The following is a 7,800-nucleotide window of genomic DNA, read 5'->3' as shown; positions in this document are numbered from 1 at the left end:
CCGGGCCGCGCCGGCCTCGGGTCCCGCGCTCAGGAAGTTAGTTTGTCCCTCCGGCAGCTGGGTCCCGTGTGCTGTGGGCGCCGCCTCCCCCGCCGCCAGTCCCCGGCCCGCAGCCGCCGCGCCGTGGGCTGCATGACAAGCAGCCGCCTCTATTCTCCACCACGCCGCCGGCCCCACGGCCCCGCCGTCCTCCCCGCCCGCAGCTGTCACAGTCCCGGCATGCAAACTTCTAGCTGGGAACAAAAGGCTCCGCTCCGGCCGGGCGGGGGCGAGTCCTCCTCCCTCGCGCCGCGGCCCGCTCGCTCGCAGCTCGCTGGAAGTGCTGGGCAGGCGGGCGGCTCTCCTCCCCCTTCCCCGCGGCGCCGCCGCCGCCGCCGCGCAGCGCCGCCCCGCCCCGGCAGCTCCCCTGGAAGCCAGCGAGCGCGACGCGGAGAGCCGAGGGGAGGGGGGCGGGGCGGAGCCCGGGCGGGGGCGGGGACGCGGCCGGGGAAAGAAGCGACCCCAGGAGAGGGAAGGGGCGGCAGGGAGGACTGGAGGCCGACAGCCCAAGGAGGAGCTTCTGCGGGTTCGGAGCGAGGAACCCAGGGCGCCGTCCACTCGACTCCCGAAGCCCAAGCCCACCGCACCCGTGGCCAGAGGGAAGCGCCCAGTCCCACGAGGGGGCGCGAGGAGGGGAGGGCACCAACGCCAGCCTCGGACGCGCCGCGCAAATCCCCTGACAAAGGAAAGCCCCGCCCTCCTCCCGCTGGCCCGGCCCCCTCCTGCTCCCGCCTCGTTCCAACCCGTCGGGCTCTGCGCCCAGTCCAAGGGCGGACGAACCCAGCAGGGGCGCTCCCTCCGCCCCCAGCCAGCCGGTTCTGGCAAGGGTCACTCGGGGCACCATCTGCTGATGGGGTCGCGCTGACTGGGGTGGGTCGCCTACATTGCCTTTGGCTCCAGTTCTGCCACCTAGTCCCTCCAATGTCACCTTTAGCGCGCCCCTTGCCAGACCCAAGAACACTCCAAGCCTTAAACCCGGTACTCTGCCAGTGTTCCAAAGTAACTCGGTCCCGCTCAGACACCAAGTCACTGGATAACTCTAGGTACACTCTACCTTCTCCCTCCCCTAATCAAGAACGAGTATATCAGGTCCTGATTCATTCTTCCACCATAATTTCTCTGCCCACAGACCTGGGAGGTGTCAATGACTGAGGAAAATGGGGTGGTGGAGATGCCGGCAACAGCGCCCCTCACCCAAACACCTGGGTTCCTAGTGAAGCTGTGTACGTCCAAAGAAACCTGAACCTCCTTGGGGTCAGATGAAAGGCACAGGTCTGTATTTCAAGTCTCAAACTGAAAATACTAGAGAAAGGTGGCTCACAATCCTGTCCAGTCTTTTAGCTTTTGGAAAAGTCATCTAGTCACCTGATGATTGTGAACAAAGAAAGTACAAAGGGCAGCCCGGGAGACTGTCCACCAGAGGCAGCTGCAACTCAGAAGGGGCCCAATCCTCTGTTCCCTTTGTGATGGCCACTCTCTGACTTTATGAAGGAAAAAAAGGTGGTTTATTAAAATTTATGAATCCCCGTTGGACCATATGGTCAATGTATACGGTAAAAGTTACGGAAAAGTTATTTCTATCCTTTACACAAAGAGTAAGTGAAGCCAATAGTTGGTGTCTAGAGATCTGGCGGTGAAGTCTTGCGCCTTACACTTACTGAAGGAACCAGACAGGTCCTTGGCAAAAATGAGATGTGCGCTGAAGCCTGTGATCAGAATTAAGCAACTGAAAGACCTTTCTATGACAAAACGTTTTACACTTCATTTCTCACTTTCAAAAGAGGTTGCTGATCAATTCTACCCACTCAATTCCAAAAGACTCCCTCCCATCTGTAAAATGAAAGGCGGTGAGGGGAGGCAGACTAGATTGTGTCTTGACAGTTTTTCTAGTTTTAATATTCTTTAGTTCTAAAACTCTTAAATAAGCTAGCCCAGAATCCTGTGTCTTCCTGGTCCTAGACTACAAGACACTGGAAACTATGTCTTATAAGGAACAAATAGTAGAAAGAACTAAGGGTGTTGACTTAGAGAAAGTTCCAACATCAAGTATTTGAAGGGCTGGAACGTGGGAGGAAGGAAATTTGTTCTGGGTGTCTCCTTATGCTAGCACACTAAGATCCAAGAGTAGATTTCAAACCAACAAAGAGCTTCTCACAGCTATGACAGAATAGGGTATCCCCTAAAGCAGTTAATTTTCCTGACCATGGAGGTGTCTGAGCAATCACTTGACAAAGACTTGGAGAAACAGATTTACAAACCCTCTATAGTTTGTCAGATGAGTTTTAAAGTCTCTCCTAACTCTGACATAATGTGATCCTAAGAACTGCTCAGCTAACAAATCTGATACTTAACAGTTCAGGGAATCCAGGTTTTAATTTTCCTTTAATTATTCAGCACAACTGGAAAAACCCAAGGAAGGCAAGATTAATTTCACTAGCAAAACTCCCTGGCCAAACACATTCACTTAAGTGTTCAGATATCATAACAGACTGTTTAGCATGCCAGGGCCCCTCTGGTTGAAAGAATCTAAGGAATTCTGGCTCTGGACTAAGGTGGTTATTCTATTATTAAAAAAAAAAAAATGATCTTGATGTGGAATCACAAACTTCATGACCAGAAATTCCTTTTTGTGTTTCCTCACAAAGTCAAGTACCAATCATCAATTTAGGCTTTTCTTAATTCATCCCTCCATACCTATCTACCTTATTCCTAGGACTCTCATCTTGATCCATATAAATAAATAAACAAACAGAGCATTCCAGCAACTATGAAGTTCAGATTCAGATACTTTACTAGCTTTAGTCACACTCTAATTAGGGTGTTAGGAAAATAGTACAGAGAACCCCCTCCAAAAAGTTTAAACACAGCCTATAGAAAAGATTACATACAATAACCCAGTACTCCCACCCCATTTCCAAAAAACACCCCCAAAACACAAAGCCAAAGAATGCTTTCTGAGTGTTTTGCTCTTTTAGTTTTTTAAAAAATTATCAGTATGTGTTTAGAAAGAACTAAAGAGAGGAAGCACAAGGACTCTTCATGTCTTAATTTTTATCTGTTCATGAGTTTCTCTCTAGTTTTGGTATGTGGAGCTTTACCAATAGCCATTTAGTGACTGAAACAAATACCTAATACAGCTTTAGGCCTCTTTTTGCCCTGATAGCTATAACCTCCCCCCCAAAAAAGAAAAAAATAATCTGTTCATTTCACATGCTGTATGTAAACTTTTAAAAAGAGAAATACAGTGAGCTCCACAAAACCTCTTCGATGTTTCCTTTACCCCTGTAACCACAAATATATGCACTGAAGTCAAATTTCAAATTAGTTTCCAAGTTAGTGATTATAGAGTTCAAATAATTTTCTACTCATTTTGAAATTCCTAAGAACAGAATTTTGTGTCAGATTTTCCTTCCTTGAACTTAAAAGAAAGAAGAATTCTGGCTCTTCCGGTTCCTTCCTGCTGTCTTCCTAATCAAAGACAGCCGGGTGGAGTCTCCTCACACCCTAACACAGCTCCCTTTACAAGGTGTGGATCTGGCCCTTTGTCTTTGTCTGCTCCAGACTGAAACTACTGGCCCTCTGGGACAATCTGGATTCCCAGACTGGGACAACCCCAGATTCCCACTTCTTAGACTTATCATGCCTTTTCATCCACCATGATGGGTGCTCTCTCTCTCGGAGGATTAATTCTGTGTGGAAGAAGACACAGAGGGGACTGGTTGGATCTTGCTCATTTTAAATCTACAAAATGCCTTTCATCTTAGGATCTTTAGACTTTACAAGCATTATTTAGTAGCAACTGGCAACTCCACAGAATTGGTCTGTACCTGTTGAGCATCAGTCATTACCATCCTTTGGTGCTTTTATTATTATAAAAATGGCTGGGCCAGGCACAGTGGCTCAAGCCTATAATCACAGCACTTTGGGAGGTCGAAGCAAGAGGACTGCCTGAGTCCAGGGGTTCAAGACCAGCCTGGGCAACTCGGTGAGACCTCGTCTCCACAATACATCAAAAAATTAGCCGGGCATGGTAGCAAGTGCCTGTAGTTCCAGCTACTTGGAAGCCTGAGGCAGAAGGATAACCTGAGCCCAGCATGTCGATGCTGGGGTGACCATGAGCAATGAGTGTGCCAGTGCACTCCAGCCTGGGCAACAGAGTAAGATTCTAAAAAAATTAAAAATGGCTGGCTGAGAGTAGTAGCTCATGCCTATAATCCCAGCACTTTGGGAGACCAAGGCAGGAAGATTATTTGAGCCCAGGAGTTCAAGACCAGCCAGGGCAACATAGTAAGACCTCCTCTCTAATTAACAACAACAACAAAAAAAAATCAAACAATTAGCCAGGTGTGGTGGCATGTGCTTGTAGTCTCAGCTATTCAGGAGACTAAGGTGGAAAGATCACCTAAGTCCAGGAGCTGGAGGCTGTGGTGAGTTGTGATGGTACTACTGTACTCTAGCCTGGGTGACAGAGTAAGACTCCAACTCAAAAACAAAAACAAAAAAAGAAGGCTACAGAGTGACTCATGAAGCAACCCAGCATGACATGAAGTTTGTTTAAATGGGATACTAAAGATTTTGATACTATTGAGTTCTCATGTATTCCTAAACCCATGAGAAAACCTTCCACATGCTGCAAGAACTCTCACGATCCCTACAAGCCCTTTTCTGCTTGTAGACTTTCCAAAAGACAAAGTGGTAATGACAAAAGCAAGTGAGAAAGACCTGACAGAAGGGTGGGAGGAAGCCCTTCTCTAGGGGCTGTGACAATATGGATGGACATTAGTGGGTCTCTGTATCAACAGAAGGGTGAGAAGAAAGCAGGCAGGGGGATCAGACAAAGCTTCATACAGGGAATCATTTACTCATGAGGATTAGGATATACTCATACAGAGACAATGAAGACAAGTATTTCTAAGTGAAGAGCTAGAGGCAGGAAAATATGAAACCCTAAAGAAGCAAATTCTAATTCAGCATGGCTTAAGTAAAGAGTGTATGAAAGGAAAAGATGAGAGGTCAGAATGGAAAGTAGCTCAAAGCTCTTGAATGTCAAGCCATGGAATGTATGCTTTATTTAAAAAAAAAAACCATTACTAAATCAAGATTTAGTTAAAACTTACCAGAGTTTTATGAGAATTATTGAGTGCTGTATGGAAGGTTTCTTAAATTTTGGGATTGGGTGCTCATTAAACTGTCATTTATCTTATTTAAAAAAAATAAAAACAAAAAACCCAAATCCTTAACTTACAAGTGAAGCTTAGGGTGGCAAGCTTACTTGCCCAAAATAAGACTGCTAGTGAAAATGAGGAAGAAGGCTGTGAAAGAACTTGCAGAGGCAGAATATCTGGACTTCACAGCTGACCATAGAGAAGGTAGTAGCAGGAGAAACTAACGGTAATACTACAGAGTTACTCTTGGGTTACTGAGATAGTACTATAAAACAACAGCAAGGAAGAAGAAAATGTTTGAATTTATTTATTTGTTTATTTTTTGAGCTGGAGTCTCATTCTGTCGCCCAGACAGCTACCGCAGCCTCGACCTGCTAGGCTCTGGCAATCCTTCTACCTCAGCCTTCCAAGTATCCAGAAATATAGGCACGCGCTACCACGCCCAGCTAATTTTTGACTTATTATACAGACAAGATCTTGCCAAGTTGCCCAGGTGGGTCTTGAACCCAAGGGCTCAGGCAATTCACTCACCTCCGCCTCCCAAAGTGCTGGGATTATAGGCGGAGCCACTGAGCCCAGCCTGAATTCATTTAATATAGAGCATTCTTCATGTAAAACACTCAAGGACTACTCATATGGCGGTGTCTAGAGGAGTCCCTCACACAAGAGATTCAATTTTGAATTCAGTACACACTGTACTTTAGCCATGCTGAATTAGAATGATGTGGAAGCCTTCCATAGAATAGTGAGGAGCTGGCCATCTCAGAAGTTGAGTGCAGAGAGAGAGAAGACGACAATGGATAACAGAATTTCAGAAACCATGTCTTTTTTTTTTTTTAATTAGAGTCTCACTCTGTTGCCCAGGCTGGAGTGCAGTAGCATTATCATGGCCACTGCTGCCTTGACATGTTGGGCTCAGGTGATTTTCTGCCTCAGCCTTCCAAATAGCTGGGACTACAGGTACACGCCACCTCACCCTGCTAATTTTTTTATTTATTGTAGAGACGAGGTCTCACCATGTTGCCCAGGCTGGTCTCGAATTCCTGGGCTAAGGCAATCCTTTCACCTTGCCCCTCCCCCCCCACCAAGGTGCTGGGATTACAGGTGTGAGCCATCATGCCTGGTCAGGAACCATGTGTTTAGGAGGTAGGAAGACAAACCAAAAAGGAAGCAGAAAAGTAGCCAGAGAAGAAAATGTGGAGAGCACAATGTCAGGAAAGCTAATTAACAGGAGGGTTTCAGGAAAGGTGTGTTGTTAAATACTACATAACAAATGAGAACAGTGAATTAGACAAGGCCACTAGACTTGGCAACTAGTAAGTCAATGAATACTTCCAAGAAAACTGTTTCAGCACAGTAATGGGTATTAGATTAGATCAGGGGGGTTAAGGAAAAGCAGTGGTGGGACATAAGTACTGATTCTCCCTTCTTCTTGAGACTGTTCTTCTGGCTTTATCACGACACTGTTCTATCCTGTTGTTATCTTTCTAGCCATGTTTTCTTAGTCTCCTTGGACTTCTTCTCCTGTCCTCTTGAGGCAAGTAGTTTCACAAGATTTATCCTTGACTTTCTTTTCACCCATTCAACAAATATTTATTGTGATCTACTGTGATGCCCTAAATACCAGGCACTAAGGAAGAATGTGATATGTGTGATCAGTTGCCTACATTCTAGCAGGGGAGACAGACATTAGAAGAAATTTCTGAAAACTGTCTCATTTTTTTACTAAAGCAGTTATTACCATTGACCACAAATAAACAAACAAACAACTGAGGTTTAAGTTTAAAGAATTAGACCAAAACCAGAGCTTGTTCTTTGGGAATGAATTGCAACAGGATAAAGATATTAAATGGTTCACTTGAATGGATACAATGAATTCAAAATGGAGAAAACCAAAGGTAAGTATCAATTTCTTTGAATTCTTATCATCTGCCCTTGACTCATATAAACACATGACCAAATATTAGAAACAGATTTGGCCAGGTGCAGTGGCTCAACACTGTAATCACAGCACTTAGGGAGGCTAAGGCGAGAGGGTTGCCTCAGCCCAGGGGTTCAAGACCAGCCTGGGCAACTTGGTGAGACCTCATCTGTGCAATTAAAAAAAAAAAAGTTTTTTTTAATTAGCTGGCTGTGGTAGTGCGCACCTGTAATTCCGGCTACTTGGAAGGCTGAGATGGAAGGATCCCTTGTGCCCAGCAGGTTGACGCTGGGTGGCCATTAGCATGCCACTGCACTCCAGCCTGGGTGATGAGGTGAGACTTCAACTCAAAAAAAAAGAAACATATTTGCTAAAACTGTAAGGAATATAATGCTTTCTGTAAAACATCTCAACCTAGTATGAAATTAGCAGAGAGGTGAATTGTATCTGTGTTTTTAAGCTGCTTGTCTCTGAAACTATGCTGGTATTTTCCCCCTCAAATCTCAAAATGTTTTAATTAAAGACTGATTTATAGCCGGGCTCAGTGGCTCAGCCTGTAATCCCGCGCCTTTGGTAGGCTGAGGTGAGTGGACTGCCTGAGCCCGCAGGTTCAAGAACCGCCTGGGCAGCGAGACCTCATCTCTACAATAAATCAAAAAAATCAGCCGGGCGAGG

The 7,800-nt window shown here is 45.9% G+C and overlaps 1 protein-coding gene across 1 annotated transcript in view; it reads right to left on the bottom strand.

Moving 5' to 3' along the window:
• Positions 1–7,800, bottom strand: part of LOC103252075 (microtubule-actin cross-linking factor 1) — a 237,477-nt gene that overhangs the window by 74,042 nt on the left and 155,635 nt on the right. The gene's annotated exons all lie outside the window — the stretch shown is intronic.

This window comes from Carlito syrichta, unplaced genomic scaffold, assembly GCF_000164805.1.
Source record: "Carlito syrichta isolate Samal-C Ts95f unplaced genomic scaffold, Tarsius_syrichta-2.0.1 Scaffold153578, whole genome shotgun sequence".
Taxonomy (NCBI): domain Eukaryota; kingdom Metazoa; phylum Chordata; class Mammalia; order Primates; family Tarsiidae; genus Carlito; species Carlito syrichta.
Note: the sequence above shows the minus strand (reverse complement) of the source record. Positions and strands in the feature narration are given on the sequence as shown.